General features: G+C 39.0%; 1 long non-coding RNA gene across 4 annotated transcripts in view; it reads left to right on the forward strand.

The window, feature by feature from the left end:
* The first annotated feature begins 16 nt into the window (after positions 1-16).
* The window catches only part of LOC121401541, a 35,902-nt gene continuing 21,887 nt past the window's right edge, over positions 17-14,031 (forward strand). For 3 of the 4 annotated variants that reach the window (XR_005966336.1, XR_005966333.1, XR_005966335.1), the window contains exon 1: positions 17-296. This is a non-coding gene — a long non-coding RNA (uncharacterized LOC121401541). Of the gene's footprint in view, positions 297-12,477; positions 12,570-14,031 lie in introns of those variants that run through there. The other variant, XR_005966334.1, reaches the window with a different exon arrangement.

Below are 14,031 nucleotides of genomic sequence, written 5' to 3' on the forward strand. Positions count from 1 at the left end.
CCCCACCCTGCTCCTCTCCTACACACACTACTTGCTAACTGAATGCAAATAGCCCTAAAGCAGCATTAAGGGCCTTCTGGGTGTGCCAGGCTGTCTGACTATAGAGCTAGAGTGTGCTGGCATGGCAGGGGTTACTGTCACCCCTCCCTCCTCACATTATTCATCATTCCTTCTAGGAACTGATATAAATAATTGATTCTGTAACCAGATTTTAATTTCTTGACAGCTTAAAATACCCTGGAGACAGCGTTTGTTCAATATGGGAGACTGTGCCTGAGTCCAGAGAAGACATGTGGGTAGGTAAGCTGTGTGTATATGGGCAAAGTATGTGTGTGTATGTGGCAAAGTATGTGTGTGTATGCCCCAGTGCTAACTGTGCAAGAATGAATGATATATCCTAGCTATGGGCGAGGCAGAGAGGTAAGTATGATGAGGAGTTTGTCTCTGTGTGTGTCTGTGTGTGTGTGTGTGTGTCTGTGTGTGTGTGTGTCTGTGTGTGCCTGTGTGTGTGCTGTAAGTAGAGATCATTCCTGTGTGCAGCACCTGTATGGATAAGTGTGTGACTATGTATTTAAGTAAGTGTGTACAGATGAGATACACTGTAGGTTTGTTAGTAAGTGTGTACAGGTGCGATATACTGTAGGTTTGTGAGTAAGTGTGTACAAGTGAGATACAGTAAAGGTGTGTAAGAGAACACTGAACTTTGGTTGAATGCATGAATAATTGAGCCTTTATAATAATTGAGTATTTTGGCAGAATTGTCTACCTGTGCTCAGATGAATTAATCACTTGTTTGTCCACTGCAAAATAGATAGGACAAACATATTCCAACAGTGGAAACAGGTGGAAGATGAGACAAGGATTCTGGCTTAACACAGTTTTGTGGAGGAAATTCAACAGTGAAACTGACACACTGTGACGGAAAGATAATGTGACGGAAAGATATAGGTTTGAATAGAAATTGGGAGACACAATTAAGGGAGATTTATATGGGTATGGACAGTGTGTGGTATTAAGAAACTGAAGGTGAGTGGGAAATTGGTGTTTAGGGGTGTCAGTTCTGGGTAGGTACCCCGCACTATCAGGACTATCAGATCTATTAGATCATTGTGTAACAGGTACCCTGGAATTTTGTTTTGGTTGTTTGATACATTTACTTATTTATCCTTTGTGATAAATAGTTCCCTTGTATTGCACACACCTTTCTTCTGTATAGGATGCTTGATTGATTGATTAATTGATTGATTGATTGAAAGAAAGATCGATAGACAAAAGATAGATAGACAAAAATATGACAAATAAACACAAACCTGTATGTGCAACTGTATAAGGAGATGTATATTTATTGTATGTCCAGCCACCATCAGCTGTTGTATATAAACAGATCTTTATGGTTTATTGGTCACCATCCAGTATATATATATATATATATATATATATATCTATATATATATATAGATATATATATAGATATATATATAGATATATATAGATATAAATATAAATATATATATATATATATAGATATATACAAATTTTTTTTCTTTCCATAAACCTACCAGCTACAGGCAAACATAGCTGCAGTGTAGGTACTCTAAACCATATTCTTTCATGCAGAAAATGAACAGATTTGACAAGTGCCTGTATTTCACTTACACAAGGTGCTGGTACTGAGCAGCAGTTTCAATTATGGATCCGCACACACCAATTTTCTGCAGTTTTTCTTTTATTTATATTCACCACCAATATCAACGTTTCGGGGGGTACAACCTCCCTTCGTCAGGATATACTGGTACTGAGCAGTCTAATTCTGTGTTTTTTTACACCTGAATAATTTACATAGAAGGATACAGAGAGATACAAACAGTGGAACAGGCACTTTATACCTGAACAATATATATAGAATCTCTTATACAACCATGCTCAGGACCTGGGGTTTTCTGGATAAGAGATCTTTAAGTCTTTTAAGTCTATGAGAGATGGTCTTCCTATTATTCCGAGCTTTCTGGATAAGGGATCCCATGTGTATGCATGTAGAAATATAGATATAGAAGTGTGTGTATAAACAGAAACAGGAGAGACAGCAACAGTACAATGTGCAATATGCCATTGTGCTAATACATTGGAAAGATATTGCACTGGGTGCAGCTGCATTTAGTTTACACATGTTTTTAACACTCTCTGTACAATTAGGTCCTATGTCTTTTGGCACTCTCAGAGGTTTTATGTAACGTTAATGTTACAATTTATATGCATTTTTGTTTTAAACAAAAAATTAGTGGAATTAGTGCTGCAAACTGATCACATTGAGGGAATATATATAAATGGAAAAGGTGTACTACTTTGCCACAACATATTGCCACTGGAAATATTATATATATATATATATATTGTAAGTACTATATTCAATGTGGGTTAAGGGAATGATGGGATTACAAATGTTATTTCACTCTTTTTACCTTGTGGTTTTTTTGAGATAAATAGCGATGGGCGAATTTTTACCATTTCACCAAAAATTCACGAAATGGTGAAAAATTAGCAACACTCGAAAATTTTTGACGCTGGCGTTAAAGATATTAGGCGTCCGAATAGTGTTGACGCACAGTGGTTTTGACGCGAGCTACTTTTCGGACGCGCGTCCCTAATTTTCTAGCGCCAGGTTGTCTTTTCTGAGTAGGTAGAGAAAATAAAGAGGAGAATGAAGGATTAAATGTAAAGATTTGGCCCTGTGACACATTAGACATTTTAATTGCGGCATGGCTGATTTCAGGCAATAATGATAGGCCTTTGACTGCTTGCAGTGATTCTGTGTGTATAAGAATGCATATCAAGTGATACATTTGTATCCAAAGGGACTAAGCCTCACAATATCTCTAAAGGTCAAACTGTTATCTCATCTTACAGGATGTTTGAACACTTTGCCCCCTTGGAAAGGGGCAGAGTTTGTAACCCTAGCATTGAGAGGCAGTGGTATAGAGATAGAGGGATTGTGATAATCGATGGGCACTGGAAACACAGAGGGGAGAATATGGAGCGAGAATACAACTGAATTGTCATTCAGCGCTGCTTTGGAAAGGGATAAAAAAATAATATTATCCTTGCATCTCTCTGTGTCTCTTTCTCTCCCTCCCTGCAGTTCCCTTATAATGTCCAATCATCTGCATGCGCGCCTATGTCTGTAACAATCCATTTTATGGCCAGTGTTATGTTTAACAGCTCCGGGGAGCCATAAATATAAAGAGCTGTGTAAAGAGACTTCATAAACCCAGCCAGGCACAGGGATAAGGACAGGCATACGGGTAAGAGAGAATAGAGTGGAATTTACTGATGGAGAAAAACTGTGTATGGGAGCCACGGAGAAAACCACACATAAAAATAAATAAATGCAATGATGATATGCTCAAATGGGAAACCCACAGCTCAAAGCCTTCATTTGTGATAAAGGTCAATTACAGCCCTGAATGTTATTATTCTTGTTTGGTGTGGTATATGCTGACACGCCAATCTGTCTTATAATTTTCCTTTTCACACCAACTGTTGGCATTCATGCCTGGCATTGTTCAGATGGTTAGAGAAGCTTACTGATGCACCAGACACATGCCGCAAGGAGAGCAGATCACATTTGATAAGCGTATATAGTGTTCCACTGCTCTTTCTAATACACATATAACAGCAATTAAATAAGATGCACTCAAAATGCAGATATAAAATAGTGGATTACTTAAGAATGTGGAATTATTATGTATAAAAAAAGAGCATAGTGGGCTAAGCACCATGCCATAACAGTCCCTACCGGTATCACCTTGTCTCTTGCCTACTTGCATAGATGATATTCTGATTGTTTGGGCTGGGAATGAACAGAACCTCTGGTCGTGTTTACCTTAGCAAACAGGCAGTGGTTTGAATGAGAGACTGGAATATGAATAAAACTAACCCTGAATAGAAATGTAAGTAACAAAAAGTAACAATTATACAATTGTAAGCTTGCATAGCAATGGGTTTTTATCTGCAGGGGTCAATGACCCCCATTTGAAAGCTGAAAAGCTGAAAAGATGTAGAAGATGAAGGCAAATAATTAAAAAACTGTAAAAAATAAATAATGAAGACCAATTGCAAAGTTGGTAGGAATATGACATTCTAGATTATATTAAAAGTTGACTTAAACAGAACCACCCCTTTATGTCTCTAGTAGGCCAACAGCACCAAATAAATATTGTAACGTTACAGCTCATTTTATGGCAGTATATCTTTAAAGGAGAAACAAACCCTTAATAAAAAAAACCCTACCCCCCTACCCTACATAGACCCCCATCCCTCATCCCCCCCAGCCTAGCTGCCCCCCCCGGGCAAGTGCCCCTAACTCTTTACTTACCCCTCCGTGCAGATTATGCCCAACGGAGTTCACAGCAGCCATCTTTTCTTCGTAATCTTTGGAAAGAGACCGCCCGAGAGGTGCATGCGCAGTTAGAACAATTTTCTGTTTCGCAACAACTATGCATGCGCTGAAACTCACGAAAATTTCCAAAGCACTGGTCACATTCTGAAGATTACTGAAGAGGCTGAAGATGGCGCCTGTGAACTCCACTGGACAGAATCTGCACTGAGGGATAAGTAAAGAAGTTAGGGGCATTTGCCTGGGGGGGCAGCTAGCCTGGAGGGAGGGGGGTCTATATAGGGTGGGGGTTTTTCTTTATTAAGGGTTTGTTTCTCCTTTAACCTACTTAAAACACATCCACATCTGTAATGCTATTGCTGGAAAAGGTTAGTACTATTTGTATATGTTAGACCTGTCTGCCAAGAAATTTGGTGTGATAAGGAATTACGAAACAGGATTACTTATAGAATAAGTACTACATCCATCCATAAAAATGCCATACAAGTGATCAGAAAGCGGTGAGATTTTATCCTTTCTTCATAATACCCAGAGTGTCTGAATCAGGCAAAATGCTGAACAACTATCTTCTATTTGATCCTGTAGGAATGATCAGACATAAGTGCTAAAGTGTATTCTGGGACTGGCAAAGATAAGTGCATGGCAGAGTTTTCAGCAGGCAGGAGTAAAAAAAAAAAAAGACTGTTAGTACTACCAATTTAGTAAGAACCATCCATAGCATCTGAGAATTGGCCACAGGGCATTGACCCTGCAGTGTTGTGAGGATTGTCATATAGAGGAACGCTGAGTAATTATGGAAACAGAAGTATGTTCCTGACCACAAACTATATGATTTTCAATGGAACATATTTCAACTGCGTCTGTCGTTGTCTCTAAAACCCAATGGATGCAGGGTCGCTTCTTGCCACCTGAGATGGACCAAGGCAGAATCACTAGTGTAAAGAGCACAGGTGCCAGTAACAACTGGAGATTCTATTCTAAAAAGTTACAATCGAAACTTTCCACTGCCCCTAGTAAAGTACTGTCTTGTCTCATGGCAGAAGTAGGTGATTCCATCTGCCATTTGAACACCCAAATTAAGACTCCATGCATTGCTCTGCTTTCCTTCAGAGCAGCTCATTTTTATTCAGAACACTTAGGGGGTTATTTACTAAACTACGAATGCAAAATCACAAATTTTTCTGAATTTATTAAACTCTGAGGATGGAAAAGTCAGTATCTGAAAATCCAGCATCTCAGACCTGTCTAGGTTGCATATAAGTCAATGGGAGAAGTTCCTATGATTTTTTATGTGTTGAATATGTTTTTATTGTTTTCCACGTTAAACAAGCAGGAATTTCAACAAAAGATCAAAGCAGAACAATGAGGCACACCAATACAACTTGTAGCAAAAATGCCTAATAGGAAAATGTGTAAATATGATTGGTGAAGCCATCTAAGTTGTTCGACAGATTAAAATAAGTAAATTAAAATCTAATCATATAACCAAGCAACCAAACCACCAAACAACGCTCAGCGAATGTTACTAGATTTTAAAATTGTACCAGCATAAAGCAACGGCTGTAAACAAAGAAAATATGTAAACATATCCATTGAACCAGCAAAGATTAGCTTATAAATGTAACAAGCCCAATGTGCGTGCTTTAAAACTAGAGTCAATTTGGTCCCAGAATAATGACCAAGATTCAGTAAATGACTGTTTGAGATGTGGTTCTGCTGATTTAATCCTTACTGCTTCTTGCCAGCAGAGTTGGTTTAGGAGAGACAGAATGTCTGCCAGTGAAGCAATGGACTCGGACAGCCAATTTAAAAACAGAAGTTTCTTAGTAGCAGCTGTAAACAACAAAAGTAGGCTTAACAATGGGTCTCTCAGGGAATTGGGTTGCCCCTTTAGTCCAGGTCCTGGGGAATCCAAATGTAGGAGTGCAAATTTATGGTTAAGTTTAATGTTAAGCTTTAGTTTTAGAATCAAAAACTTTTCCAAGGATGACCATACCTTGCACACTTTTGGACAACACCATAAGTAGTGAAATAGGTCCACATCTAGTTGGGTACATTTCGGACAGAAAGTCTGAGAACCCACACCTAAGCACTTTTTATATGGTTTCCCATAGCCCAAGTGAACCAATTTAAAATGTTGTACTCTCCAGTTTTTGGACACTAAGTGCTTGTTATATTTACTAATGGAATTTAAGAGATGGGAAGGAGTAATTGCAGATTGTAAGTCCTATGATTTTTTATGTGCGCTGGGTTTTTGTGCAATACCCAGGGGCGCTCCGCCAATGAGGCGAGTTGAGGCACTTGTCTCAGGCGGCAGCACCTCCCTGGATGCCAGGGGTGGCAAAAATGGCACTCCTGGTAACTAAGAGCCGAATTTCCGGTTTTCAACCCGGAAATTCGGCTCTTCTAGTGCAGAGAGTGCAATTGCGCTCTCTGCACTAGCGACGTGGACCCCCCGACCCCCGTCCAGCGCTGAAGGTGAGTGCCGTGGGGGAAGCGGGGGGAGGCAAAAAGAAAGGCCGCCTCGGGTCGGCAAATTGGCCAGGATTGCCCCTGGCAATACCCCAAAGTTTTCAGGGGGAAAATTCCCGAAAATTTTGTGAAAATCGGATTTTTTAACGCAAAGCTAATTAACGGGAAAATGTAATAATAAATAAGCATAAAAAAACAGAGCGGATTTGATCTGAGTTTGTAGCAGAAAATATTGAGATAAATTCGGACTTTGATAAATAACCCCTTAGTTCTTTTTCTATATTACTATATTTTATCTAACAATTCTTATGGGCAGTAGTGTGAGGCTATGGAATCATGAAGCAGAATGCACATATGTGTTTACTACATCAATCAATAGGCTGGTAAGGCTTGCCTCAAAGCCTCTCCTTGCTCCTCTGGCCTGTTAGTACCTCAAAGGTAAAAAAAAAAAAACGATAGTTTTTTGGGGGTTACTTGATGTGAGAGATACTGATCCCTGGATCATAGCTGATTGGCATAAAGAGTCAGAAAGGTTTTTTTTTTTAATTTTGCTGAAAAGGGCAACAGTGGAATTCATTATAGATTTTCCATTCCTATTTGATTCAGCACATGTGTAACACAAATAATCAGTCAGATAATAATTGAAAAATGCTAAGGCTGAAGGGCTATTGAGCTGTTAGGAAAAGAACAGACTATATAATACAGTATTCTCCTTCAGCTCATGCAGTGTATTGAAATACAAAGATAAGGCTGGGGACTTATCTGGGATATGACTCTGCTGATGCGAGACAAGCTACTGCTACATACGTATTTCAGTGCCTCTCTGGCTTCCTATGCTACTATATTGGAGTCATGTTATGCATATAATTGCAGTGCTCAGCAAAACACAGACATTATTTCAATAGCCTAAATCTAAGGCAAACTATCCCTTTATATAGGCAGTGTTTTCTTTCTTTCACTTCATCTTTTTTAGATGATCAGCAACTTTCTTTTTAAAAAGTATTATTTATATACTGATATGTATTTATCAATATGAGTGCAAACTGCCATACTGATTACTCCGCTATTGTTTAACATGTATCATTAGATACACTAATGGCTGAGCAAAGATCTGCTGGCCCCTGCCCTGTACCTGGCTGTCGATTGACCCCATACCCATGCCAGTGGATCTCAATAAAATGAAAGAATTGATTTCCTTGGTTGGTCTGTATGCAGCCACCCATTAAACAGCACATGAAAATGTGTTAATTTAGAATGAAAATGTCAGAAGCATTGGGCTTTATATTTACAGTTTCTCCCTTCATCCAGAATATAGAGTGGGAGTTCCCTGCCAGTGCTTGATAAGGTCGATCTGAGGCACAGCTATTTGGTTTCTAAAGCTATTGCCATTGTGTTTCTTAATATGTTTTCAATGTTTATCTTTGTTTGATTGAGCGGCAATGTAAATGTTAATTAAGGAAAGAGAAGTTCAAGCCTGCGAACAGGAGCTGCTAGTCTAACCATAAATGGCTGAAAATACAAAAAGCAGAAAACTACAAAAACAAAATCTCGCTGACCACTACCCATTTGCAAAGATATAGTAGTACCTAACTCTGCTAATTCCCCTTTTTGTATAAGGATGTATGAGGACTTACTTATGCTTCTTACATAAAAAAAAGGGTACTGTTATCCCCATGCCTTATTTCCGTGAATACTGAACATACAGTAGATTTGATAGTGCTCTGAAGCTAATCTTAGGTAGTATTAGCATTCCATATAGATGTTATTGGGTACCCAGGATACACATTCTATTGTTCAGTAAAGAGGCAGAGCTGAGCCAGGCAGCATCACACAGTGGTTCACTCACTCATATAAGACAGGGATATGTGCACCAAATAACTGCTCGACCAATCACTACATCCCACTGGAATTAAAAACCCTGATGCCTCACTGAACAGTTATGTTTTATTATCGTCAACTGGAAATAACATGGAAAAATACTGTTGCTGAAAACATCCTCCAGATACAGAATATACCACTAGTACTTTCAGCACTGCCAGTGTGCAGCCCCCCTATGAAACACAATCCACACAGAGAGAGTAAACCTTAAATCCTTTAACCTGTTGAATGTACAACATTATTGCTGCAGCCCCACCACCTTTCATGGCTCTAGCATTATCCTGCTTTAGCTGACAAGGAACATCTTAAAAGGGGTGGTTCACCTTTAAGTTAACTATTAATATGTTATAGAATGACCAGCTCTAAGCAACTTTTCAATTGGTCCTCATTTTTTCTTTTTATAGTTTTTGAATTATTTGGTCACTGACCCCATCTAAAAACAAATGCTCTGTAAGGCTACAAATTATTGCTACTTTTTATCACTCATCTTTCTACTCAGGTCTTCTCCTATTCATATTCCAGTCTCTTATTCAAAGCTATGCATGGTTGCTAGGGTAAATAGGACCCTAGCAACCAGATTGCTGAAATTGCAAACCGGAGAGCTGCTGAATAAAAAGCTAAATAACTCAAAATCCCCAAATAATAAAAAAATAATATTGCATATTGTCTCAAAATAGCACTCCCTATATCATACAAAAAGTTAACTTAAAGGTGAATAAACCCTTTAATGTCCAAAAAAAAGACAGTTAGACAGGTGACATTTGCCCAAATCCAAATAGGGCAAGACTATGCAATTAGATTTTTTTTTGTTTTTGTAATTTTCTCCCGTGTTACATATTTTTCTTCTTTATTATTTAACTTTATTATACTCTTATATTATACTTTTCATTTATTCCTCATCCCATTTCAGACTGTTAGGAAGCCAAATCTGAGATACAGCTCAGAACCTTTGCTATAGGGACTCAACAGAATTTCTATCTGGAGCAGTTTGGCCGTGCGTGTACAGATACAGGATGTGTTTAATAAATTGTACAGACACCTCCAGGGCTGCAGCTCCCACAGGCTGAGACACTAGAGAGCACAAGTTCATTACCAGGGAGTGCAGTTTGTGCAAGGCACCGGTGTGTTTAGCAAATCCATTTCCTCTCGCCCTTTTTCTGATTAATATGCTCCCAGCCTGTGGCAAAAAAAGAAAATTCTAGTGGCAGCATAAGGAAATTATTTCCAAGGTTATCCATGCCAGCATCTCTAGCTTTTCACTTGCTTTCATAAAGAAAAAGGAATGGCAACAGGCAATTGCTGCGTTCTTTTAAGCACTCCAGAGATGCCGCTAGCAAGAGAATTGCTTTATTGTGGGGATATGAGGGGGGAGTGCATTCTGACATATTGAAAGGATGGAAGCAGAGGCATTTAGTGGATGATGTTAGCTTTTAATGAAACACTCTGCATAATGATAAATTCCTGTTTCATAAAAAGCAGGGCCATACTGTAACTACAGCTATAAATGATGAATTTGCTGTGTTAGTTATAGTTACATAGTTACAGTTAAATTGGGTTGAAAAAAGACAAAGTCCATCAAGTTCAACCCCTCCAAATGAAAACCCAGCATCCATACACACACCCCTCCCTACTTTTAATTAAATTCTATATACCCATACCTATACTAACTATAGAGCTTAGTATCACAATAGCCTTTGATATTATGTCTGTCCAAAAAATCATCCAAGCCATTCTTAAAGGCATTAACTGAATCAGCCATCACAACATCACCCGGCAGTGCATTCCACAACCTCACTGGCCTGACTGTGAAGAACCCCCTACGTTGCTTCAAATGAAAGTTATTTTCTTCTAGTCTAAAGGGGAGGCCTCTGGTACAGTGATCCACTTTATGGGTAAAAAGGTCCCCTGCTATTTGTCTATAATGTCCTCTAATGTACTTGTAAAGTGTAATCATGTCCCCTCACAAGTGCCTTTTTTCCAGAGAAAACAACCCCAACCTTGACAGTCTACCCTCATAATTTAAGTCTTCCGTCCCTCTAACCAATTTAGTTGCACGTCTCTGCACTCTCTCCAGCTCATTTATATCCCTCTTAAGGACTGGAGTCCAAAACTGCACTGCATACTCCAGATGAGGCCTTACCAGGGACCTATAAAGAGGCATAATTATGTTTTCATCCCTTGAGTTAATGACCTTTTTTATGCAAGACAGAACTTTATTTGCTTTAGTAGCCACAGAATGACACTGCCCAGAATTAGACAACTTGTTATCTACAAAGACCCCTAGATCCTTTTCATTTAAGGAAACTCCCAACACACTGCCATTTAGTGTAAAACTTGCATTTATATTATTTTTGCCAAAGTGCATAACCTTGCATTTATCAACATTGAACCTCATTTTCCAGTTTGCTGCCCAGTTTTCCAGTTTAGACAAATCACTCTGCAAAGTGGCAGCATCCTGCATGGAACCTATAGTTCTGCACAATTTAGTATCATCTGCAAAAATAGAAACAGTACTTTCAATGCCCACCTCCAGGTCATTAATAAACAAGTTGAAAAGCAAGGGACCTAGTACAGAGCCCTGCGGTACTCCACTAACAACACTGGTCCAATTAGAAAATGTCACTGGAAACTAGGGTTGAGAAGAAGGGGGCCATGGACACATTTTATACAGTGCCCATAGGTCTCTCATTGCACCACTCATGTCATATTTGCAGTAAAATCCACTGGAACCAGCAAATGGGATAACAGAACATTTATTTTACAAGAGGATAAAAGAATCTGCAGGTGCTACAGAGAAGTTGGATTACATTATGCACAGAGTGTGATAGGAATAACATTTAAACATTTCTAGAATTCTTCCTTAAAATGAGAATAGATTTCTATAAATGCCAAAGCATGCATGTATAAACCACATCCTATTGGGGTGCAAGGCATTTCACCCCTAAGGCATGAATTTTGCCCCACACAGCACTACAGTAGGGCAAGTATACAGAATAAATGCCAAATTTTCCTGTTCCATGAATGGCATTTGACTCCTGTTAATCTTCTTGCATAGAAACTAAAACTACTACCAATACACTGCTTATCTATTATCTGCTATTCAAACATGTGTCCTAAAGCTCAGTTTTAACTTCTAATTATTTATAAAAAAAACTATATATATATATATATATAAATATATATATATATATTTATATATATATAAATATATATTATATTAACTATAGTAGTGTTTCTGAAGCAAAGACCAACTTTTTCCAGTGGTAGGTAACTGTACATTATATTTAAACGCACATAAAACTCTTACTGGAGTGTGCTGCCTGTCTGCTGTATACCATATCTCCAAACATTTGGAAAATAGAAAGAGGGACAAAAATATTGTCCACACGGAGTGCAATGAACTTTTTTTGACCACTTCCCTTTTATGGCCATTCCCCCTTAATACCACATCCATTTTACAAAATTTGGCAGGATATGGAAAGTTTGAACACATTTCTGTGGTTTTTATGTGTTATTACGGTTTTGCTAATGAAGGTGCATTGCCCTCAATTAAGCTGCAAGTCACAGTTTCCTCAAGAGACCTGCATCTTAAATAATTACAATTGTATCTTTGCTTATCCTAAATGGTTACAGATGTATCTAAGTGCAGGTGCTGAGTATTCTGGGCTCTCTGCCGAAAGCCTCTTTAAATAAGTTTTAGAAACTTTGTATCTTTTTCTGACTGTTCAGTACAGGAGATCAAAGAGAAAGTTGGAAGATTTCAGTAACAATTCGGGAGTGTGGGTTGAGCTGTCAAAATTGGGACTGTCGTGTTGACGGTGGGGAGGTATGTATATACTATTTTAAATCACACCCTCTTAACACTTTTAAAAATGAACCAGGTTTTATTGATGCATCTGGCACACAATCACATGGCACACTATGCAATTCAATCCCTCCCAAACAGGGGCATTTCTGGCATGAAGCTGAGAATGTTCACATGTGCTCAGGGTTGCCACATTTTCTGAAAAAAAATACCGGCTTTCCTATATATTTATCTTTTTCCCTAATAATAACATTAGGGTCAGCCATCTTTTTTACCTGCCAGGCCGGTAAAATACCGGCCAGTTGGCAACCTACGTGTGCTAGATTTGGCTATATATTTTACTCTTTGAAGTGTGAGAATAATGTATGTACAAGAATATATGTGATTGAGAGCAATAACTTGTTGGCTCATGTTTTCTGTGTAGGCACAGAGGTGAAACCTGAGGTTAAACTGGTGTTTGTGTAAGAGCAGAATTACAGCGTTCATTGCTTAGCCCCAACAGATGATCTTTTTTAGGTTTCCCACATTAAAGTTGGTGTCTGTTCTTGTTAATATGACTTCTGTAACACAGCTGAATCAGGCCTAAGGTGTTCTCAGCCTCACTGTTTGCCAATCCATTTGCACACTCAGTGCACCCAGGCAGGCTGCTGCCCTCCAGTCTTGCCCTGATCAATATTTATCAGCAGAGTATGAAGCCCCTTAAAGGATCAATATGTTGTGTTGTGTCACAGATCTGAGTGCTCAGAATGTCAATCAGCTTTGCCTCCTCCCTAGGTACACCTCCCCCGGGCTCAGCCCTGTGTTTTCCTAGCGCTGATCCTCCCCCTTCACTCAGCTTTGAAGCTTGTGCTTTAGAAATTAAATATTAAGAGACAGGACCTTGAAAGTGCTGAATAAGGCTCTCCTCAAGGACACTGCCATGCCCACCCTCCAGCTTATAAACCTATACACTGCTTATTTTTCCCAGTTCTTTTATCTCCAGGAGTTGACTTAGATACTCACCCTCCTCTTCCCCCCCCCCCCCCCCATTATCTTAAATTCAATTTTTTTCTCCTTCGTTATTTGTCTGCCTACCCCCACCTCATTACCTTGTCTCCTTTCTCTTTTAGCCCTTATTTTCTCTGATTTCTCTTCATACCCACATTCTCTTTCTTTTCTATCATGCCCTCCCCTGAATATAATCTTGTTCCTCATTTTGCTCTACAGATTTTCCCATTTTCTCAATCATTTGTGATTTGCTCTTCAATTCCTCACATTTTCCCTTTCTTTGCCTTTGCCAGCCTTGTCATTCTGATGTGCAGCATTCACACCTCCAGCCTCCCTCTGTCACCCCTTCTGTTCTCCAATTTGCTTTCTCTTCCGCTGCTTGCCAATTAACCCCTCATTAAATGAAGTCTTTTCTGTACAGTAAAATCATCCCAGTTCCCTTTTTCCATTGCTATTTTTTCCTCAGTACCAGGCACAACATGGATGCCCAGCCAAG

The sequence above is a fragment of the Xenopus laevis genome, chromosome 3L (assembly GCF_017654675.1).
Source record: "Xenopus laevis strain J_2021 chromosome 3L, Xenopus_laevis_v10.1, whole genome shotgun sequence".
Classification (NCBI taxonomy): Eukaryota; Metazoa; Chordata; class Amphibia; order Anura; family Pipidae; genus Xenopus; species Xenopus laevis.